Source organism: Myotis myotis, unplaced genomic scaffold (genome assembly GCF_014108235.1).
Source record: "Myotis myotis isolate mMyoMyo1 unplaced genomic scaffold, mMyoMyo1.p scaffold_m19_p_2, whole genome shotgun sequence".
Lineage (NCBI taxonomy): Eukaryota > Metazoa > Chordata > Mammalia > Chiroptera > Vespertilionidae > Myotis > Myotis myotis.
Genome location: NW_023416324.1, coordinates 50,648,448 through 50,673,286, shown reverse-complemented (window position 1 = coordinate 50,673,286; position 24,839 = coordinate 50,648,448). Strand labels below are relative to the sequence as shown.

General features: G+C 37.6%; 1 protein-coding gene and 1 pseudogene across 1 annotated transcript in view; both read left to right on the top strand.

Annotated features, from left to right (window-relative positions):
- The window catches only part of NEGR1 (neuronal growth regulator 1), an 885,164-nt gene that overhangs the window by 779,338 nt on the left and 80,987 nt on the right, over positions 1-24,839 (top strand). The window lies entirely within an intron of this gene.
- On the top strand, positions 23,201-23,602 carry LOC118677467 (annotated as a pseudogene).

Here is a 24,839-nt window from a genome sequence, read left to right as displayed (position 1 = left end):
TCAAGCCAACCCTAGACTTGGAGGGGTTGGGGAGGGGGACATTTTAACCATGTTTTGCAACACAAGAGTTTACAGACTTAATTATGCCTTAGGAGACATTCATAGCCAGAAGGAATTGTGAGTACACTCAGTGTACCAACCTTCAGGTATGAGTGTATCTTCTTTTCCAAAAGATTTGGCCTGTGAGTGCATAACTGCAGGGCATACCTAATTATATATTCAAATTTACCGTAAACCTGAAGTTTAGGTAGAATGTGTTTTGCCTTCTGAAAGTGGAAGAAAGAAGTCAATAGAACTCTGTACATATGGCAAGATGCTGATCAATGTTTAACTTCTGAATACATAAACAAGGAATGAATATGCTTTATTTTAACAAAATGTTTTTTATGTGATTTGCAATAGCTGCAATAAACACTTTTGAGGGCAGATATGTAAATGTCCCTAATGTATTTTTCTCCTCATCTGTACTTAGGCTGCATGAAATTTCTTACCATTTGCATTTTCATAAGCACTGCCTTTTCACTCTCGTGTTGTATATTTTGTCATTCTTTGGCATGTTATCAGGGAGTGCACATATTTGTATTAACATAAAATATTGGCTTTTTATTTGTAAAGGGCTCATGGAGATATTTTCTGGAGTCATACAGCTTTTAGAAGCAGAAGCAGATGATAAAGCCTACTTCACTGTTTCTCAAATTCAGGTCAAATCCATTTTACAACCAGAAAACTGATGGTTGAGGCATTCGGCAATATTACAGACTGTGGGGTTCTTTAGATCCCAAATTACATTAAAAATATGTTGAAAATATTTACTTTATAGTAAGATTAATGTTCATTTATTCATTGAATCACCACTAATGTATCCCAAATTATATATTAATTTTTAAAAAAATATGCCATTGTTTTCTTAAAAATATAAATCAATTATATATATGTCAAGTGATTAAAAGTTGTGTATTTATCAAATATCAACTTATTGGGTCACAAATAGAAGTTTGTGTGTGTGTACATGTGTGTATACAGTAAATAGATAATAATTATGTGGGCCGATAATAAATACCTGGAAAATCTCATATTATTCTTTGGTACCATATGCATACTAATGTCAATCCTATTGTGGAGAAGAAAATCTGTGACAATTTCAAAAGACCACATAAGAAAGTTATAACTTAAGATTTTAAATTATCATATTTAAATATGCTATTATTCTTACAAACATTAATGTTGATAGATATTAGAGGAGTCTATTGCAGTTGGCTGAAATGATACACTCTTTGAGGGTAAGATAGTATTTTATCTGCTCTTTGGAAATTAAAAAAAAATTTATACAAGCAAAGAAGATGGCACTTCTTTATGTATCAGATGTAAAGAAATTGATGAATTCCAAAAGCAAGACATTATCCTTGTAAAATATTGGGTTTTCACTTTAGATATCAGATTTTAAAAAGCATAAAATTGGGATCCTAGTGAAGAGTTCAAAGTAGGAAAAATGAAGAAAGTTATTACTGTAATTTCCTCATTTAGATTAATTCTACAAGCATCAACTTGTCCATTCATAGTTTTATTCATTCTCAATCTAATCTAACCCTAATAGCTGAGGCTAGAACTTGCTCAAACGAAGATGTCACTGGCAATAATATATTCAACACAATTGCAGCCAGATTAACCTATGATGTAATGAGTTAAACAAAATTTAACTATGGATTATTTTCTTGAAATATATTTATATTTACAGAAGATCCATGAAGAAATTATACAATTGATTTTTTTGGTATTATGTTTGGATTGGGGGTTTATAAAAATTTTATTAAAAATTCTTTAATAACAATTTGTTAATTAGCCTTTTAGGATATGTTTTAAAATTGAAGTTTCATTCAATAAATAGAATCACTTTTCTTGACAGTTCAATGAGACTCAGTGTTGAGAAGGGGTGTAGCTTAGATAGTTAAGGGTCCATACATTTATCTGGCATTTATTATGGTGTAAATATTTTGATTTAGGTATTTCAATATAATGGACTTTGTTTTGTGGCTGAGTTATTTCTCTATCGCAGATACACTGCACTAGATCAGAGATGTCCAATAGTCTCATTCTAAATGTTCCCTCTTATGGATTAATAGTGACTCTCCAGAGCAGAGGTTGAGAAGGGTGCAATGGCTCTGTCAGGGCTCAGGAAGAAATGATCCTGCAATAAATGCACCGATGTTTCTATCGCCACTAGAATGTAAGCACCATGAGGAAGGGAATATTGTCATTTTTGTTTGCTGTTGCATCCTGAGTGCCCATAATAGTGCCCAACATAAAACAGACACAATATACATGTACAATGTATATGTACATATATATTGCTAAAATATGATGATCTGACCCATTTTTAAAAAAACAAATTTGAATATAAAAATTTCAAACAGTGATTTGAGAGGGATTATAGGCCAAAGAATCCCAAAGTTAAAGATCTGATTATTTATTTATTTTTATTTTTGTTAATCCTCACCTGAAGATATTTTTCCATTGAGTTTTAGAGAATGAAAGGAAGTGAGAGAGAAGGAGAGAAACATCGATGTGAGAGAGACACATCAATTGGTTGCCTCCTGCACATGTTCTGACCAGGGCCAGGAACCTGCAACCAAGGTACGTGACCTTGACCAGAATTGAACCCGGGACCCTTCAGTCTGAGGGCCAATGCTCTATTCACTGAGCCAAACCATCTAGAGCAGTGGTTCTCAACCTGTGGGTCGCAACCCCTTTGGGGGTCGAACGACCCTTTCACAGGGGTTGCCTAAGACCATCGGAAAGCACATATATAATTACATATTGTTTTTGTGATTAATCACTATGCTTTAATTATGTTCAATTTGTAACGAATGAAATTGGGGGTCACCACAACATGAGGAACTGTATTAAAGGGTCGTGGCATTAGGAAAGTTGAGAACCACTGGTCTAGGGCAAGAGACCTGGTTTTTAGAAGACCATTCTGTTAGACACCTGTTTGTAGACATTCTGTTAGTTTATTTTGCTACATAGAAGAGAATGAACTCTTACTCCAAACTAACATTATTATCCCTTAAAAGTAAAAAAAAAAAAAAAAAAAAAAAAAGCCTGAATTCTGAAGTGACCTCAAGGTCTTTGTATTTACCCTGCTGCCTCTGAAGGCAATAGTCAGCAGATGTTTTTTCACTGATGGGAAATATTTGCCTTTGAAATGACTTTGGATGGAACTGACAGCATCCAAGAGATGAAAATAATGGAAGCCAGGAGACCTGGCAGGCAGCTGTGCAATGGGCACCCTCTCAACCATCTCCACTGAATATATTCTCTCTGGTGGAGTAATGACCTAGAGGTCTCCTATGATTAAGGCAAATAATCTTATGAGTGGTCATGAGTATGTACGTTGATTGGGTTTGGCAGATTGCATAATCAACTGCAAATTAGCTTTTGGAAATGACTGGCTATACCCAGTGGGCAGAAGAAATGGAAGCAAAGGGATCTGGCAGACAGGAAGTACCCATCGCAGCTGTATGAGTTATAGTCCCATAATTTACTGACGAAGAGAGCCAAGCTGGACCTTTCATAGCTCTGCTTTTCATTTCTGCTGTTTGGAGGGATTGCAGGAGGTTGCTGTACAGTCCAGCAGTTTATCTTTAGGATGGTAGTAAAGCACAGTGAGCATGCCCGACTCATATCGGTACAGCTCTTAAAGCATGAGAAGCACATCTCCTTTCTTTATACCCAGCAGAAAAGCACAACATCTGCTCTGCAGATAATTGGATACCAGCCTTGTCTGATGAAAGGATATTAATTTTCACTTCATAGATTAAGAGACCTTGGGAAGTCAACTAGTCCATCACACACTATCTTACTGCAGAATACTTCCTAACCCTGACAGAAGTGTTTGAGAAAGATAAAGGCATGCTTTACGATGCTATGATTTTGAATGCAACAAACTTCACCTTAAATATACAGAGAATTTTTAAACCACTCCAAGAAAAGGGGGTACTAGATGACCACTACCTATCAGCTGTTAAAATAGCCCATGTTTTTCTGTTTGCATACTTATTTTAGATAGTCCCAGACTTACAGAAACAATATCATTTCCATAATTATTAATGAACTCATGTTGATTTTCACTATTTTGTTAGGGACCAGGAGGATTATTATCTCATAAGTTTTAATTCAGCGTACATTTGGTTTTTTTATGAAAAAAGATGGAGATGATATTTTTTTAGCATCCTACCTTGACTGAAACATAAAAATTATGTAATTTAACATCATTCAAACAAATACTAGCAAATAGAAAATGAGGTCCTAATTATAGAACACATTAGGGTCAGGTTTTATTTACATGGAATTTTTGTTGGGTCTATATATCTTCATGTTTTTCTATGCTGCATGTATTTACATCTATATATTTGCAATTACATTCTTTCTTCAACCACTTTATTTAGCTTCTTAAAGAAGTAGCGATTCTATATTGAAAAAAAATGAGTTCTTAAACCACCACAATTTAGTGAAACAACAAACCAATTCTACCCTGGGGAATCAGCTGCCTTGAAAGTAATTTATTCATCTGATCTCATAAAATAGATTGAAAACCCTCAGTTTTAAAAAGGTTCTCAAATTGTTTTGAGAAAAACATATTTGGAAATTTTTTAAAACTATAGAATACAAATAAATATTTCTGTTTAAAGAAAAATGCACATTTCAAACAATATGCAGGGTAAATTCAGGTAGTTCCATATATATTTATAATGCACAATATATATGGCATTATTTCAGATGGCTATTGGAACACAGAAAATCATAAAGATATATGTGGTTTGCTGAAAAAGTGTATTTCTCATCTCTTTCAATCAGAAAGAAGTTTCTCTTTACATAAGAACAGCATCATTTGTCAATTGATCAGCACTTACTGGCCCAGTATGTAAAGTACTAGCTAGTATCACTTCAACTAAACATGCATTTCTTATTGGAAATCTCATTATTAATTAAGCTTGTCTCCCTATTGTTTCTATTGTATTAGAATCAGCATTATAGAAACTGGACACAATATGCCTAGCTTATCTGTTTCATATAAGCTAATGTTTCAAACAGAAACCAGACTAAGCACATCAAATTGTAATGTATTACTTTGTTTGATCAATTTTTAAGTATTGAGGATGGATGTTAGCAAATTTGCAGGTGGTTTAACTATCTATGAAGGGGTCTGGTGGAATGTGGAGACTGCCTATAAAGAAGGGGTTTATATATTTATTCTATTGATAAATCATAGGTCCCTGGTAGGTAAACAATAAATTCTTGCTTTGTTACCAATCTACTGCACATCTCCCTAGCTCAGCCAGCGTCTGTAGTGTTATTTGAGCAGAACATGCAGAAAATCAAACACTCTGTTTTTACAAAATTGTCCCAATTTAAGGTGCATCAGGACTCATCAGGATGCCTATTTGAGATGATTTTCTTTCTGAAAAGCATTACCTTCAAATAAAATAAATAAGAATGTAATCTGTCATAATCTTAGCCCAAGGAACTGATCCCCTTACAGTTCTAAGAAAAGTAAAAATAAGATCAGGAAAGCAAGGTGTATTATACAAGAAGAGTATATCAAACTTCTGGCCAATGGGTGCCTTCATTCTTCCCACCCCCTCCTCCACCACCTGCTGCTGTACTCAAACCAAGAATCAATCCATCACCATTTCTAATTTCAGGACTTTTCTAAGTTTCCATGGATATCTTCCTCACACTAGTTGCAGATGCCAACATAGATCACTTCTGGCCCTCTAATTCCTCTATCCCTTCTGGTTTTTATGCCCTATTTCCATCTGTATATTTACTTATGAGCTCTATTTATGTGCTATTCATGACTACTCTTTCTATTTTGGAGTATCTTACATTACTTAAAATTATCCCTTTCTGTTAAACAGGGTGAGAGCTGTACACTGACCATTGGCATCTTTTACATGAAAAGGAAATAGAAAAAAATGAAATATACAGATCATGTATCATAGAAATGTACATTTGAAGCCTATATGATCTTATTAACCAATGTAATACCAATAACTTTAATTTTTTAAAAAAAGTTATAATTAAGAAGTAAACAACCAGTCATAAGCAGCAAGCATGTAGACAGTCTCTCAGCTGAAATTTAAGATGTGGGAAAGGCAGATCTAGATTGATTCTCAAAACCTAAAGACTCAAAAATAAATTTCTGTCAAAAATTGTAACAATTATCAGATACTTTCTTCAAGTATTCATCCTCAGAGAGTTGGTGGCACATTTTCAATGCCTAGTATATGCTCATTAAATGTTGATAGAATTGTTAAACTATTCCTTTAATGCAATGGTTTCTTATGAAAATACTTAATATCCTATTGCCAATATTACTATCATCTTCTCTTTACCCCACTTTTTCATAGCATTATATACCCCCCCCCTTTTTTTTCACTTCCTTCTGATCTCAGAAGTTACCAAAGTACTAAATTTCTATGGTTACCAAAATCCAAACCTTTACTGATACTTACCTTAATGTCTGTTTAATAATCTACCTTCAATGGTATATGTTTATGACAGATTTTGTGATGCTCAACTTAAATATTATAGCTATTTAAGAGAAGAGGATATCAGTGAAGTAGATAGTAATTAAAGGAGGCTTTAAGTAGGAAATGAGTTTAAGCAATGAGTTTAACCAATTGTACAGTTTGAGGGAACAGTCCCTGCAAGATTACCTTCACTTTAGACATATGCTGTAATTTTGTGGGTTCCCCAGGGCCATGGTCATTTCAGACCAGATGACAATGAATTCAGGGATCCCCACAATCATCCTTACGTTTGACAATCTGCTAGAGGGACTAGAGAACTCATTGAAAGCTATTGTGCTTATGGTAATTACAGAAAAAAGGATACGGAAATTTAGCCAAAGGAAGGAACGCATAGGGCAGAGTCTGGGAGGGGCCCAAATCATAGCTTCTGGATGACCTCTTCCTGTGGAGTCATGAATGGCGTTAGCTCCTCCTGGACGCACTGTGTGACGATACACACTGAGTACTGCCAACCAAGGAAGGTCACTCAAGTCTTTGGTGTCCAATTTTTATTAGGGCTTAAAATTACAGACTGCTTGTGTGGCTGCCTTTTCGTCTCCACCCACTCACAGAGGTCAGAACTGATGTAGCACGGCCTCAAAGCCCTTGTTTTACATCATTTTGTTAGACTGTCTGGTAGTGGCCAAAGCCCCCAGACAAACAGAGACACTCCTATCAAGCAGGACATGCGGAAGACCTAGAGATCTTCTCCAAAGGTCCAGGGCTAAATTGAGACTTCTCTTTTAGCAAAGCCAGATTCCTTGCAACATAGTCTAGAACTGAGTTTTAAAGGAAAGAGATCATTAAGACAGGAGATAAGTCATTTCTGGTAAAAAAATAAACATAAGGAAAGGCTTAGATGTATATGTGAATGAATGAAAGAGAAAGAACGCTGAAGTGAGGAGCCAATCTAGCTATGCAGGAGATATTTTAGAAGTGGAGATAAATAAGTTGGGCTAGAACAGAGGACAGTAATTCAGAAGTTGTGCTTTGGATCTATAAAAATTGAGAATATTTAAGATTCTTGAGTTTGTGGGATGAGTGGAATGATGAAAATTCTATGTAGAGAAATTCCAAAGTATTTTTATTTCCACATTTTAAATGATCCTGGGAACTGTAAAGTATGAAAAGAGGGCAATCAAAATGATGAGGCTTAAAATTTCTATCAGGCCCAATTATGGGAAGTGTCTATTTAGGCATTTTTTAAAAAAAATAGGGCTTAAAAAAGATGAGATCTTTCTTTAAAGGCCTGATGGGATTTTATATTTCAAATGAGCAAAACTAAAATTCAATGGGGAAAAATAGATCAAAAAAGTATAGACTAGCAATATAAGACACTTTTTAAAATAATTTTTTAAAATATGTTTTTATTGATTTCCAATAGAGAAGAAGGTAGAGGGAGAGAGAAAACCATCAATGTGAGAGAGAAACATTCATTGGTTGCTTCCTGTACTGGGGATCAAACCCATAACCTGTGTACATGCTATGACTGGGAATGGAACCAGCAACCTTTTGGTTCATGCGGCAACACTCAACCAACTGAGCCACACTGGGCAGGGAAATATAAAAAACTTGTTATTAATTAAAATAATCTATAAATTAAACATTTTTTAGGTAGCTGGTTACTATCAATATTCAGGTTGTAGATGGCTATTCACCTGCATTTTCAAATTGTAGAAATGTTTGCTTTAGAGGGCAATGTCTCTTCCTATTTTAGAATTTTTGGGGGGTTTTTTGAAGTACACAGAATGATTCACGTGAGGGAAGGCCTGGATCCATTGACATGTGCTAGGAAATTGCAGGAATATAGGTGTAAAGTGATCCAATTTTGGATTAGACAGGTGGGAACGACTATAGAACAGGAGGATAAAAGAGATGTTTTAAAGAAAAATGAACAGACCTTGGTAAATGGCTAGATGGGGAGCATGAATCTGAGGAAAATGTGAAGAATACCCATCTTTCAAGCATGAGTGACTAGGCTAACTGTGAAACTGCTAGTACTGGTAGAAACAGTCATCACAACGGAGAACAATTTTTGGAGGAAAGATGGTAAATTTCCTTCTTAAGCAGTGGCTCTCAACCTTGGCTGCACATTAGAATCACCTGGGAATCTTTTTAAAATCCTGATTTCTGGGCCTCATCCTCTGGAAATTCTGTTTCTATGTTACTAATGTTGTGGCCCCACCCCATAACAAAGAAACAGAATTTCCAGAGGATGAGGCCCAGAAGTCAGGATTTTAAAAAGATTCCCAGGTGATTCTAATGTGCAGCCAAGGTTGAGAACCACTGTTCTTAAGGGTGTTGAATTTGAAATGAAGAAAGAGGTTCAGTAGGCAGTAGGCAGAAAACAGTTTACATTTAGACTCCAGTGGGAGGCCAGTTCCTTCTATTTTCATTGCTTAAAGATTTTTCATTATGAAATTTTCCACAGTATGTTTTATATTAGGACTATTTAAGTATCTGTCTACTAAACTTGCTTCTGTCATTCTTGAGAGTAGGGTCAAAGTTTTAAGCATTTTTTTTTTTTATTTTGTTTTACCAAACCAGTTTTGTGTCTTGAACAGTTCCAGTAAATATTTTTATATTAAATTACTTAGATAAAATTCTGAGACAAATCCATAAATATAAAAACTAAGAGGACATAGAGAAAAATAGAAAGGAAGGTACTGACTGCTTGGAGAAGGGAGAGGGAAATTGCTGAACTAATTTCCTTATAGTTGGAGGTAGGGGAGAAAGATCAGGATCGTACATTGTATGGACACTTGAAGGCCAGAGCTTCAAGATCAAGGGCCTGGTTAATTGTGAGGTTTTAATAATGAGGGTGGAGAAAAGGCCTTAATGTTTTTTCAATTAAAGTTTAATTGATAATTTTCAAGAGGTACTGACATTATTGCAAATGGTTTAGAACTTCTCATTAGAAGGGGAATACTCCCTATGCCTCAGGAACACTTCCAGATGTAGTCAGGCTCTCTCTGTGAGGGACATATATGCTCTTCACTGCTATCTCTACCTTTCTTCCTCAAATGAGAATCTTCCTTCCATGGTAGTTTATATTTTCTCTTTGCCCAATTAAATGAGCCTTCAAAAGACTATCTCCTAGAATGCTGATAGAAAAGCCAAGAAGCACATTCTTCTGTTTTGTTTTATATTTTACACATTTGGCGGCTGTCTTATTTTTCCATTTTGAAAATGTAGCCCTTTGGGAATGAGAGCACGTTTGCTAGTGTGGTGCCTACAGGCTAGAAGCGTGGGAGGGCCGGCCTTGGCCGTGGCAGGGTCCAATGGCATTCACACTGCGATGCCGGTGAGCAGAAAACACTCCGCTGTGAGCTCATGTTCTCACTCAAGAAAGAAAGGGTCAAGCCCCGAGGCGGTCACTAGAGATTCTGAAATGTTCCTTTTCCTGCATTTCCCTCAATTGTATCAGTTGTATTATGTCCATTATTTTCTTTTAGCCACTGTTATTATCATCCTTAGCCCAAATAAATATGGGCTCCTTAGTGTTTGCTTAAATCTGTGAGTTCCAAATAGTGTTAACCTCCTGGCATTCATTATTTATCTAATAAATGCTATTCCAGCACTCACTGTGGGCCAGTCATTGTGCTAAGATCATCTGTGAGATACTTGCTTTATGTATCAATTAAGATGCTTTGGGCTGCACATAACAGAAAATCCCCAAAAAAGTTGCTTAAACAATAAGGAAACATTATTTCACATAACAAGAAAGCAGCTCCATAGTTAGTTAATTCAGTGACTCAGGAATCAGCTATTTCCATTAATACTGCTCTGTGTTCTGTTAAGGCCCTTAAAATCACAAATTGACTACAGTTCCAGGCTTTCCATGCAGGCACATCAATGTCCAAAGGAAGAGGGAAAAAAAAAGGAGCCATTTCTTCTTCTGTGGTTCCTTTTATCACTGAGGAAACATTCCCCAGAATAACCTCCCCAGTGGTCCTGCATTGCTGAGATATGACTCAATCATTGCCAAGACTGAGTCACATGGTCTTTCTTCAAGCAATGGGGGTGGGGGGATAACAATACCTGGACTTGTTTAGACTAATGGGGATTTACCCCAGAGTCACTAGACTCTGCCAACAAGAAAGAATATATCTGAGATACACATAGATTAACTAGATAGATATAGATATAGATGATATAGATATAGATATAGATATAGATATAGATATAGATATAGATATAGATATAGGCATAGGCATAGGCATAGGCATAGACATAGACATAGATAGATATAGATAGATATAAATAGAGATATAGATGATATAGATAGATATAGATATAGATATAGATATAGATGTAGATATAGATATAGATATAGATATACGGAGATAGAGATAGATAGATAGATAGATAGATAGATAGATAGATAGATAGATAGATAGAGATAGATGAGAGAGAGAGAGAGAAAGATGATAAAACAGATCAATGAAAAGTTGGAGAATAATGCTCATTTAGGTCGTGTGTCTTACATGTTGCTTTTTAAAATAATGTCATTGGCCATGAACACTGTATCCTATTGTCATAAGCACTATTTGAATAAGAATATTGAAGTTTCATATTAGTTAGATGAGTAAAAATGTATATTAGTTCTAAATTTGTGTTTCAAAATTAGAACAAATATATAATAGTTATTGTCACCTTTGGCTGGATTTCTATAATCTTGGTATGTACAAAGTAAAAAACATACTCCTACAAAAGAATAATTTGGAAAATAACACTTTTTTAAATAAAACAAGAACATTGTGTCTACTATAGAACTATAGACATCACATTGACAGTCCAATGATTATTTCATAATGTAAAGAAAAATACATAGTATGAATCTATTCAAATTATGTCATACTTTTAAATAGTAAGTGGGTTATATAGATTAGAACCTAAGTGATAATGTGAATCAATTTAATTTGTGGATTAACATAAGGTTATTGCCTCATTTGGGTGGTGAGGGGCTATTTTTTTCTCTCCAATAAGTGCAATCATTTCTGTTTTTATCCCATTTTAGGGCCAAGGTGTGATGAATTGAAGGCAATGTACTAAATCCTCCTTTTGTTTTCTGTCCTTCCTATTTTACAGTAACTCAGACTGGCTTGAATAGGAGCTTCCTAGGTATACTCCAGGGAAATAAGATCACTTGGACAAATTTGGGCTTAGTGAGACAGCTCTTGTTAGCAGAAAAACAGCTTTTACTGGGGTTTTGCAGTCTGAACGACCCAACTTTAAATCATGGCTTTACTACTTCATAGCTATGTGACCTTGGATTAGTAACAAAACCCTCTTGTGTCTTAGTTTCCTCTTTTGGAGTGGAACAATGAATACTCTACCAATCAGGGTTCCTTATGGGAAACAACAGAAACCAACTATGAAGAACTTAAATAAAAAAATTAATTTATTGGAAAGATAAGTTAGGATCTAACCACATCAACAAGAGACAGGAACCAGGCCTGAGTATGGACAGGAAGCAAGGGAATTCTCGAGGGACAAGAAACAGAAAACTGGATAGTCAGCGTAAAACTGTCAGGGCAGGACTCCACACTTACCTTCTTAGTATTTTTAACGAATAAATTCCAATCTACCTGGAAGATTTCAAATCTCAGGAAAGACCTTCAATTCACTATATTTAGGTCATTGTTCCTGTCCCCTATGTGGCCTGATACAAACAAAGGAAATACTTGCCTCCTTTGGCTTTTATTGTAGGATCTGCTTATCTTTCCTACTTCCTCACAAAATGGGGAAGAATAATTGTCCACTAGGAAAAACATGGGCTTTATGCATGAGAATATATTATCTCATTTAATCTTTACAAGAACTCTATAAGGCATTTAACTCCTCAGAAACAGAATCCAAAAGGTTAAATAATCATTCCAAAGCCATGCCAATCCTGTATAATAAAAGGCTAATATGCAAATCGACCAATAGCTGAACGACCGGTCGCTGTGATGCACACTGACCACTAGGGGGCAGACACTCAATGCAGGAGCTGCCCCTGGTGGTCAGTGCACTCCCAAAGGGGGAGCGCCGCTCAGCCAGAAGCCGGGCTTAGGCCCATTCCCCATGGGGAGCGGGTCTAAGCTGGCAGTCAGGCATTCCCCGAGGGCTCCCAGACTGCAAGAGGATGCAGGCCCTGTTGAGGGACCCCTTCGCCCCCCCACCAAGTGCACAGATTTCATGCACCAGGCCTCTAGTAATAAATAAAATGGTAAACCCAGTTTTCAAGTTTAGATTGATTTATTTCCAAATTTTACAATCCTTTCATTATACAACACCATATTTGGGGGTGGGGGAATACCCTTTAATTTTATTTAATCATCTTTCTGGTGCATTAGTGGTTGCAGGTAACAGACACTCAAAGACAGGAATCTGGGATGGGTTATTTGAATGGCTTGTGTATGAAATCAGGGAAAATATGTTTATAATATAAAAAGGATGCAAGTAGTTCTTGGTACATGGTGGCAAAAGTGGCAAATATATTTGGTTAATTTAGCCAACAATTGCATGAAGTATCTGTTTCTGTGAATTACTGAATAAGGCCATGGGCAGAAAATCATAGCACTGTTTGGGGAAAGAATGGACTCTGAGAAATGGAATGGTGAATTTGGAGAATATTCAAAACCATCCAGTTCCTCAAACCCTGGTTTTAGGACCTCAAACTTGAATCAGTGAAAGTTCAGTGGCAAAAACATCTCTGTGGAATCATAAGCAGAAAGTGACTTTTACAGGGAATTATGCTAACAAAATTTTTGGAAGGCTGCAGTAACAGTTTCTAGGCTGGTCTCCATGGTTGGCTCTAGAACAGCAGCTCATACCTTCCTTCCATGAAAATCACTACATTAGCCAATGCCAGAAAGCTGGAGAATCTGGGAAATCCTACAAAAAACTAGTGTCTCCAATTCACCATAGCTAAGATCTGGAAACAGCCCAAGTGCCCATCAGTAGATGAATGGATTAGAAAACTGTGGTACATCCACATGATGGAATACTATGCTGCTGTAAAAAAGAAGGAACTCTTACCATTTGCAACGTCATGGATGGAACTGGAGAGCATTATGCTAAGTGAAATAAGCCAGTCAATGAAGGAAAAATACCACATGATCTCACTCATTCATGGATAATAGAGACCATTATAAACTTTTGAACAATAATAGATACAGAGGCAGAGCTGCCTCAAACAGATTGTCAAACTGCAGCAGGAAGGCCGGGGAGGGTTGCGGGGCAGAAGGTAGGGGGGTAAGAGATCAACTAAAGGACTTGTATGCATGCATATAAGCATAACCAGTGGACATAAGACATTGGGGGATAGAGGAGGCTAGGGGACTGTCTAGGGCGGGGGGATAAAATGGACACATATGTAATACCCTTTGTAATACTTTAAGCAATAAAAAAAAAAAAAAAAAAAGAAGGAATTCTTACCATTTGCAACAGCATGGATGGAACTGGAGAGCATTATGCTAAGTGAAATAAGCCAGTCAATGAAGGAAAAATCCACATGATCTCACTCATTCATGGATAATAAAGACCATTATAAACTTATGAACAAAAATAGATACAGAGGCAAAGCTGCCTCAAACAGACTGTCAAACTGCAGCGGGCAGAAGTGGGGGAAGGGGGGGGGCGGTAAGAGATCAACTAAAGGACTTATATGCATGCATATAAGCATAACCAATGGACATAAGACACTGGGGTGTAGGGGAGGCCAGGGGATTGTCAAAGGTGGGGGAAAAAAGAAGACATATGTAATACTCTTTATAATACTTTAAGCAATAAAAAATAAAAATTAATTAAAAAAACAAAACAAACTAATGCCTCTGGAAACACCCTTCTTTAATTAGAATCTTGAGATCAGCAAGGGGTAGGCCATATTGCCAACTCCAGAACCCTACTATTCCTGTAAGTTTCACAGGAGCAAAAGGGACCCACATACCACTCCCTCTCTGTCTGTTAACCTAAGCACTGAGGTTGAGTCATATACAGCTATTTGCGAATTATATATCACATCTAGAAGTCTCACTCCAGGTGAGTCAGGGAATGCCATTTTTTAGGTCTCCAGCCTCTGTAGTACAAGACCCATCAGGAAGATGCTGGAAAAAATGCCAAGTAAGCTCATCTGTTCCATTGACCACACTATTAACATGTTTTAGAAAATATGCATATCAATAGAAAGAATAGCCCAGCCTGCATGGCTCAGTGGTTGAACTTTAACCTATGAACCAGAAGATCATGGTTTCATTCCCAGTCAGAGCACATGCTCAGGTTGTGGGCTGGAACCCCAGTAGGTGGTGAATGCAGGAGGCAGGTGATCAATGATTCTCTTTCATCATTGATGCTTCTATCTCTCCCTCCTCTCTGAAATCAATAAAAATATCTTTTTTTAAAAAAAAAATAAAGAATATAGGATTGGTTGCTGCAAATTTGTTACATTGTAAAGAAAAATTAATGAGCAAACAAAATTTTCTTAAATTTAAAGGAAAAGTACATTTGCTTACAAAAGGTAACTTTTGTCCATTGTCCACAAAATATTTTTGTTTTTATGTTACCAGATGTTAGGGTATCTAGGCAACATAAACCGTTCGCACCATAAGCAAAGTTTTTGAGCAAAACTTTGTCATTTTATAAATCAGTACTATTTACTTCTCAGCTAGCTCATTATTTTCATTTTGAACCATCCTGGCAACTTTCATATTAGGAAATTTGACTAATGTTACTGAAATAGGGCCACATAGTGTGGAAGAAGGTGTGCAACTCAGAGAGTTTGATAAGTGAATAAACAACTTGTGGAATTTACAATAACAATGTGTAAGAACCACAAAGCTCTGGGACCAGAATCAGAGGGATGCAGCTGAAAAGGCTTTAGAGAACAAAGCACATCTCAGGAGGGGGCTCCTGAGTAGTTACAGGCATTATACTAAAATCATCTGCCTGGGAGGCAGCAGTGAGGAAAAAGGGGAAAGTAGTTTCCTAGTTTCCGGGGAGCTGGAGAGGAGAATGCATCTTCAGATGTCATTGTCACCTTAAACAAAGCATTAGTAGGTAGGACTGTGCTATCAAGAAGATTCTTGATTCTTCTCTGCTGGGCTCTCACAGTAATTACTAGGGATTACTTCCTAAAAGTGTGGCGTGATCTTATGAAAGAAAGACTGGCCAATTTTAGGTTGAATCTTCTTTCATTTATAAACACCTTTGAAGTGTAAAAATCTTCTAGGTATTCTCTCCCTTCCTCTTAATTTTTTCTGTCTCTATGTAGAGCACAAGTGGTTAAGACCCTTCCAACTGCTGTGCAGCCTTGCTGTTTTGCATAGCAAAGTATATGCACTCCTTCACCTGACCAAACTTTCAAGACTATGGCACAGCCCTAGCGGGTGTGGCTCAGTGGATAGAGCATCAGCCTGCAGAGCCCAAGGTCCCAAGTTCAATTCCAGTCAAGGGCACATACCTCGGTTGCAGGCTCCTCCTTGCGGGTCCTGGTCAGGGAGCATGCAGGCGGCAACTAATCAATGTGTTTCTCTCACACTGATGTTTCTCCCTGTCTTTCCCTCCCTCTTCCACTCTCTCTGAAAATCAATGGAAAAACTATCCTCGGGTGAGGATTTAATAAAAAAAAAAAAAAAAAAGATGATGGTACAGAACATTGTGGGGGGAAAATAACTGGAAATGTTAGATACTATATGATTTTACATAACAAAAAGAGAAACAATAGCAAGCATTATTACTTATAATTTAAAGTATTTTTAATATTATTAATAGTATTTATTCACTTGAGGCTGTTGCCCGGAACTGTGATAATTTTATTTTATCTCTAGCTCTTAAACTTGGTTTGAATTCAGGAGGGGAAAGGATGTTGAAATGTCAGTGCAGGACACATAACATACCGTCAGAAAAATATGCCATTAAAAACAACTTTCTAACAGTGGAAGCTGAACTAGCAATAGAAAGGTTTCAGAGACTAAAAGGGCAAAACCTGTTTTGTGCCCAGTATGCTATGCTTGAGTCTGAATGTCACTTTGTTTGGGGCTATGCTAATACTAGTTGAAGCATCAGCTGGGTTATTAGAGAGGTCTGTCTCAAACCTCTTATATTCTTCTCCTGCCTAGACAAATAGGTTGAATTTTGTCTTCTTTTATTTACTATGAAAATTCTATGGGCCCTAGCCGGTTCGGCTCAGTGGATAGGACTGAAGGGTCCCAGGTTCAATTCTGGTCAAGGGCACATGCCCATATTACAGGCTCGATCCCCAATGGGGGCTGTGCAGGAGGCAGCCGATCAATGATTCTCATCATCGATTTTTTATCTCTCTCTCCCTCTCCCTTCCTCTCTGAAATCAATAAAAATATATTTTTTTAAAAAATTATATGGTAAAGTCTATGGCCAGAAAGGAAGAGGATAAGTGATAGAGTAAATGTACCTTTCTTCCTTTCTCCGTCCCCTCCCACCACACCGCCTGCTTTGCTTTCCTTTCTCAATTGACTCCCACAATTATCTACTAACTAAACAAAGACTAAAATTACCAAACTCAGAATCCTGTTCCTCATCTCACTAAAATAACCTCAATCTTGGTGATGGTTATTTAATTCATAACTTTGGCTCCTATTGGAAAACACTGTAAATATTTCCACTAGCCAAAAAATGGTATAGCCAATTTATCACCTCCACATATTAAAGGTTTATTGTGTTCTAGTCGATGGCAAGGAAGTTGGAGGCAGAGTTTCATACAAAGAAAATTTGGACCAAGTCAGTGTAGTATAATAAAAAGTCCTTAGTGAGTTAACACCAGTAGTTTCTTGCCTTTCTTGCTCACTAAACTGTTGTTCCCTCTCTGGACCTCGGTTTCTCCATCCCTAAAAAGAGGGAGTTGGACTGGAAGACTTCAGTTTGTATGATCCCATGTCCATCTTCTCAGCTCTGAAAAGGTAGAAGATTATTAATGCTCTTGGATTGAGGCTGGTAATATATCTTTAAAGGAAAACCTTCACTGAGAATTCCACAATGAATTGTTGTCTTAGAACATCTGAGTTGCACACACTTTCTGGTAATCTTCAATATATTAGAGGCCATTTGTAAAGTCTACATATCTTGATTTATTTTAGTCTGGGATTGCTTTCTGAAGGGATAATCTCATTTGTGATATTGCCTTTTTAAGATGTAGCAGCATTATACAGAAAGATAAATTTGCAATGCCTGCTAAATGCAAATGATTGCTATTTTGAATAAATCATTTTAAGGCTTTATTTTATACACATGTATATGGAGATTCATATGTATTCTTTAAGGGTTACAGGCAGTAGCAATAAATAAAATTAATTGGCCCTGGGGATGAAAAATATAACATTATGTGAAGGGGAATATTATCCCAATAGTACTAGAGGGTAACATCTAGCCTGTATTTTATCCATGTGCCCAAATGAAGTCATTCTAAGAATTCTGAAATCATCATGAAAATTGGTATACACGAAGCCCACTGCAAAAGCTAAACAGAATGGCAGGCTGATATTAGCAAAAGTACTTCTCAGTCAGAACTCCAAGTCCACAGTCATATTAAGGAGAACATGGTAATAGTTAATTAGTTTACCTAAAAAGCCTGTATGGTTTTTAAGTTTATACTCTGTAAGAACACATCAGTTATTTTCCAGAGAGTATAGAAAATGAGGTACATTTTGTTCTTTAGTGCTAAGGAACAGATATCTTGATGAAGAAAATTCTTAGTGAAAGTGCCATTTTAAAAACCTTTTTAGGTACTGCTATTGTAGAAATTACTGTTAAATGATAGTTTATGTGTTCTAAGCCAAGAGAAAGAAAGTCTTTGCCTTTTAAAATCTACTAGTGACAGTTGCCTTTGAACAGAGGTTGAACATATTTGCCATCACCTCCACACCACCTCACACACTGCGGGACACTTTCCCTCTGAGCCAGAACGTGGTCTCAGACTCTTTCTCATCCCAGCACACCTGGCAGCCACTACCAACAGATGAGAGTTGGCACTGGAGATAAAACCTATGAGCCATGCCCACCTTAAAGGTTTGATACATCTCTATGCATAGTTACATATACATGGGGCAGGCAAAAGTAGGTTTACAGTTGTTCATATGGAAAAAGACATAAAAAAAATAATACAAGAATAAACTCTGTGCTTCACAATGGTAAACCTACTTTGGCTTATCTCTATATATAACTAAACATACACACATACGCCTCACTGGAGTCCAATCATCTCTGGAGGTGAAAATATAATACTAATACCATCATCTCTACTTGGATTATTTCCTCAAAACTCTCCATAGGTTCCCCTTTCACTTAGAGTAAAAGCCCAGCACCATGTAACAGTCTCCATAAACGTACATCATCGGGCACTCTGCCATTACTATGACTGTATTTCCTAATTCTCTTTCCTTTGGCCAATCCGGTGGACTCAGACTAAGCTCTGTGTTATTCCTAGAACATGACTTGTCCAGTGGCCTCTGTCTCAGGGCCATTACACTGGCTGTCCTTCTTCCTGGAATATAGGTCTCTATAACCATGTGCCCTTGTAATGACTTCTTCAAGTCTTTGCTCAGATGTCCTCTCTGGGTATGTCCTACCCTGGCCAGGCTCTTTCTAAATGCAGCCCACCCAGCCATTCTCAATGCATCTTCCCTGGTTAATCTGTGTCTTTATCTCACTTGTACTGAATAATTTTTTGAATTACAAAAGTGTGTTTCCCCTGCTCAACTGGAATGGAAGTGTCCTCAGGGCAGTGCTTTCCTCATGACTTTATCCCCAGCACCCATTGCAGATGATATATAGTTACCTGTCAATTATTTGTTGAATTAATGCCTACATGGCTCACTGGATTAAGTTATGCCCAGCCGCAAGGACTAGGGGAAGTACGGATGTGGAGTAGGCATTGAGATAGTCCTGATTAACACAACTTCTATTCGCCATGTCCAGTTTGGAGACTTTCTATATGGGGCTTAAAAATGACAGATACCCAAATATTTTTATTCTTAATAAGCAATAAAAAAATTCTCTACTGGCACAAATTCCTATATAAGACTTAGGAAATGAGAACTTAAAAGGGGGACATACTTTCAACAATAAAAATTTAAAAGTCAAAACTAAATAAATAATAAAAATGGAAAGGCAGAACAACATGTCTTAGTCATATTTTGATACCGGAGTTTATGTTTAAAATAGTGACAGCTATTTTGTACATGTAAAAAGATATTTAAATCAGAAAAGATTTTGTGTATTAGGCAAATATAAGTCTCACTGTTGCCTACCACCTACCTAACAGTTTATTTGGTTTAGAGAGATGAGCTGTGGCAGGTGTTTTTTCCCCTCTATGCTAAAAAAAATCCTATGTATGCAAGATGTTTCTCAGTGACTCAGCCGAAAATACCTTTTTGTAATGTTTCGAAAACTAGTTATTTAATATTAATGTGTTTATGCGTTGGCAGCAATGAAGATGAGCAGTTATTTGTGGCATGGGTTTTGTTTTTGTCTTTTGGCTGTTTAGTGTATAGAGGTATTAGTAAAAAAGAATTAATGGCACTTTAAAAAATAAGCAGGGGTTTAATCTTCATTGCACCTGACTCAGTGTTTCATCAATATCAAAAGACCTGGTGCTTGAAATGAGATGGTACATTAGTCCCAAGGCTCAATTACTTGTAATTCGCTCCAGAAATTGGGCTCTGGTCTTCAGGAGTGGGCCAGTGTCCAGAAAACAAGGATACAGGGAACATGAGAAAAATGGGGCTCAGAGAGAGAAACAAAGAGAAAAACAACAACAAAAGGAAATTTAATAAATTTTAAACCAAAGGCATGAATGTAATTTTTACGTGACTAAAAAGCATTTCTTCATCAGGAAAACAAATGAATAGAAAAGGGAAACAATTTAAATAAAATTTGATACTTATAAAAGCAGTTGCTCAAATAAACACTTAAAAGGAAAAAAAAAAAAACAGGGAGAGGAGGATTAAGAAAGTCAGTGCCTAACATTATACATTATCTCTTAGCAATATAGTTTACAAAATAGTTTTATTTTAAAGGGTCATTCTGTGAATAAGTGTGATAGTTTCTAAAGTCTTCATTGGTAGAAATAGCTAAAGACTACTCCCATAAAACCATGCTCCAAGGAACACCAATCCACTCAAAAGTTTTGTTTCATTTTGATATAGAGTTCATTCTTATCACTTGTACCATTTTAAAAAGAGGAGCACAAAGCAAAGTGAGCCACCTACAAGTATACTCAATATATATGGACTAAACCAAGAAAGGGTTATTGTTACCCAAGTGATTATGCTCCCAAAAGAGTCATTGGTTATAATAAAGAGAAATTTTTCAGTTGGCAAAAATTTTGCTTATAGATGCTAAATTAATTTTTCAATTCTGTCATATATTTTATTCCTATATATTCTATGAAAAAAAAAATATATATATATATATTTTTTTTTTTTTCTCATTTCTTCATGTGGGTGGGCATGGACTGAACATCTACTGGACTGGGCTCTAGCAGGAACTTATAGAAGAAGGCTGCCCAGGACAGTGTGGAAAGGCCTGGGTTTGGGTTTTCTGAAGTACTTTTCCCACTGACCAGCTATGTGACCTCAATCAAATGCTACATCAATTTTCTTTCCTGGTGAAGGCTTAATAATAGTGCCTGAATTATGAAGTTATGGAATAATATTTATTACATGAAATAAGCATGCAAAACAGTCATAGTGGTCAACCCGTTGGCCTTTCAACCAATCAAAGAGTAAAATGTTAATAATATGCTAAGGCCACTCAACCACTCGCTATAACGTTCATTGACCACCAGGGGGCAGACACTCCGACCTTTAGGTTAGCTTGCTGCTGGGATCCGACTGATTGGGACTGAGCGAGATGGGCCGAAAACACCTTGGAGCCCTCCCGTGGTCCCTCCCCAGATGGCCCACCTCCAAGTCCTTCCCCAGCCCCAATCTTGCACTGGTGGGGTCCCTCAGCCTGACCTGTGCCCTCTCACAATCTAGGACCCCCAGGGGATGTTGGAGAACTGGTTTCAGCTTGATCCCTCAGGCCAGGCCAAGGGATTCCAGTGGTGCACGAATTCGTGCACTGGGCCTCTAGTCCATTAATAAACATTAGCTATTGATATTTTATAAAATAAAGAAATAAGAGCTTAATAGAAGGAACCTAATATTTAAGTGTGAAAAAAGCACATCAGACTCAGGCTTTCATCTTTACTAGTCATACACTGTAATTTTCAGGTAAGTTATTTGACATCTCTGAGACCCTGTTTCATTAATTTTATTTTTTTTATGAAAAATAAATTTTAATGACAATTCAGGAGATTCAATGTCAAAATAAGGGCAGACAATAGCAAGGACATAAGGAATGGCCACGTGCTACTTACTTCCATGACTGTCTCTAAGCTGACTGGAACTCCAGTGTAAAGTAATACTGAATAGTTGGGGTGACAGTTTCATCACTAAGTCTGCTGCCTTCTGCAAGAGTTTACTATTTATCCTTTATTAGATTCAGGACGTTTCTTTCTATTCTTAATTTTCTCAGAGGTTTCTTTATTTAATTAATCATGAATTTAGGTTGCATTTTTTCAACTGTGTACTTTTTAAATCTACCGGGGGTATTTTTCTTCCAAACTCTTTCATGGACTTAGTTATAGAAAAGATTTGAAGATGTTTAACCATTTGTGCAGTCCTAGGAAAAGGCCGGTAGATCATTGTTATTATTTGCAATATGAAGTGTGACAGGTTGTATTATCTGAAAATGGTTTCAATAAGATTGTCCATGTTACCTGTTCTTCCAACAATGTAATTTGCTTCTCCCATGGGCAGGTTGGGTTTAGGTTCCCTCTCCAGAAATCTAAATTTACCAAGGCTCTGGTAGAAGTGACATAATAGGACTTCTAAGGTTAGGCCATGCCGGAAGCTGGTCCATCCTTGCTGCTTGGCACAGTCGGTGCAGGGAAAAAACATCTGCACAGCATATGGTTCAAGGGACCTGGCGTATATGGCATACTGTTCTCAATATGTTTGCTCCCCTTCTTGGCGCTATGTGTTTTAACCAAGGTCACCTCTCTGAGAAAGGTTGTTTCCCCAGGTAGGGATTTTCCCCTGAAGTTAGGGAGGGAATAAAACCCCTTAACTGAGTGCCAGGTGGGTAGTTAATCACTTTAACTACGAACAATCATGCTTAAGCTACATAATCTTTACTCCCTGGAATGGAGATAAGAAACGCCCTAACCTTTAGAATAGAAATTGATGGGATTAAAATCAACTGGTATAAATACAGATGTCACAAGACAATAACACACAGAACTTGGATGGAGATCTTGGCTAGAGATCCTGGCTAGGCTGCTGATCAACTGAAGGCTGTCTCCATGTCATTCCTTCTTCACGGGACTCTGTCCACACCTTTGGGGACCCCTGGACCTGCTGGGGTTGGACCCCAACATCGCCATAAAAGGCAGTACAGCTTCTGCCTGCTTCTCTTGAGTTATGTGCTCCTGGAATCCAGCCATGATGAGGCGCTCAGGTATCCAGATCCAGCCCCCTCCTCCCGCCCCTAGAGGAAAGGGAAGTGGCGGTGGGCTCGGGCGGAAGTAGGAAGACCCGAGTGGGGTTGCAGGGGGTCGTGGGGTCATGGCCGAGAACTTGGACCACCTGGAGGAGCATCTGGAGAAGTTCTGGAGAACATCCGGCAGCTCGGCATCATCGTCAGCGACTTCCAGCCCAGCAGCCAGGCCGGGCTCAACCGGAAACTGAATTTGATCGTGACCGGCTTACAGGATATTGATAAGTGCAGACAGCAGCTTCCAGACATGACTGTACCTTTAGAAGTTTTCGAATATATAGATCAAGGTCGAAACCCACAACTCTACACCAAAGAGTGCCTGGAAAGAGCTCTGGCGAAAAATGAACAAGTTAAAGATTGATACGAAGAAGAAATTTAAAAGCCTGTTGACTCAAGAACTTTCTAAAGTCTTTCCAGAAGACATGGCTAAGTACCGAAGCATCCGAGGGGAGGACCATCCCCCATTGTAACTTCCTCTTCGAGCATCCAGCCCTGTGTGAATCACCATAACCTTCAGGCAGCTTGTGACTGAGCGGCCTCAGAGACAGGAGGCCTAGAGGACTTTGTAGAGCTGTGCTGCCAGCAGCCCCCTCTTTGCAGAGGGCTGGTGAGCGCACATTTTTGAGCGCAATGCATTTGATCCTGTGTGGCAGAATTATCTTGGAAATATTTTTTTAATTAAATCTTTATTGTTCAGATTATTACATTTGTTCCTCTTTTTTCCCCCATAACTCCCCTCCTCCCAGTTCCCACCCCACCCTCCGCCCTCACTCCCCCGCCACTGTCCTCATCCATAGGTGCAGGATTTTTGTCCAGTCTCTTCCCGCATCCCCCACACCCCTTTTCCCCCCAAGAATAGTCAGTCCACTCCCTTTCTATGTCCCTGATTCTATTATAATCACCAGTTCATTCTGTTCATCAGATTATTTATTCACTTGATTCTTAGATTCACTTGTTGATAGATGCATATTTGTTGTTCATAATTTGTATCTTTACCTTTTTCTTCTTCTTCCTCTTCTTAAAGGATACCTTTCAGCATTTCATATAATCCTGGTTTGGTGGTGATGAACTCCTTTAGCTTTTCCTTATCTGTGAAGCTCTTTATCTGACCTTCAATTCTGAATGATAGCTTTGCTGGATAAAGTAATCTTGGTTATAGGTTCTTGGTATTCATCACTTTGAATATTTCTTGCCACTCCCTTCTGGCCTGCAAAGTTTCTGTTGAGAAATCAGCTGACAGTCATATGGGTATTCCCTTGTAGGTAACTGAGTTTCTTTCTCTCACTGCTTTTAAGATTCTCTCTTTGTCTTTTGCTCTTGGCATTTTAATTATGATGTGTCTTGGTGTGGTCCTCTTTGGATTCCTTTTGTTTGGGGTTCTCTGCGCTTCCTGGACTTGTAAGTCTATTTCTTTCACCAGGTAGGGGAATTTTTCCGTCATTATTTCTTCAAATAAGTTTTCAATATCTTGCTCTCTCTAATCTTCTGGCACCCCTATAATTCAGATGTTGGTACGCTTGAAGCTATCCCAGAGGCTCCTTACACTATCTTCGTATTTTCAGATTCTTTTTCCATTTTGCTTTTCTGGTTGGGTGTTTTTTGCTTCTTTGTATTTCAAATCTTTGACTTGATTCTTGCGATCCTCTGGTCTGCTGTTGGGAGTCTGTATAATATTCTTTATTTCCGTCAGTGTATGCTTAATTTCTA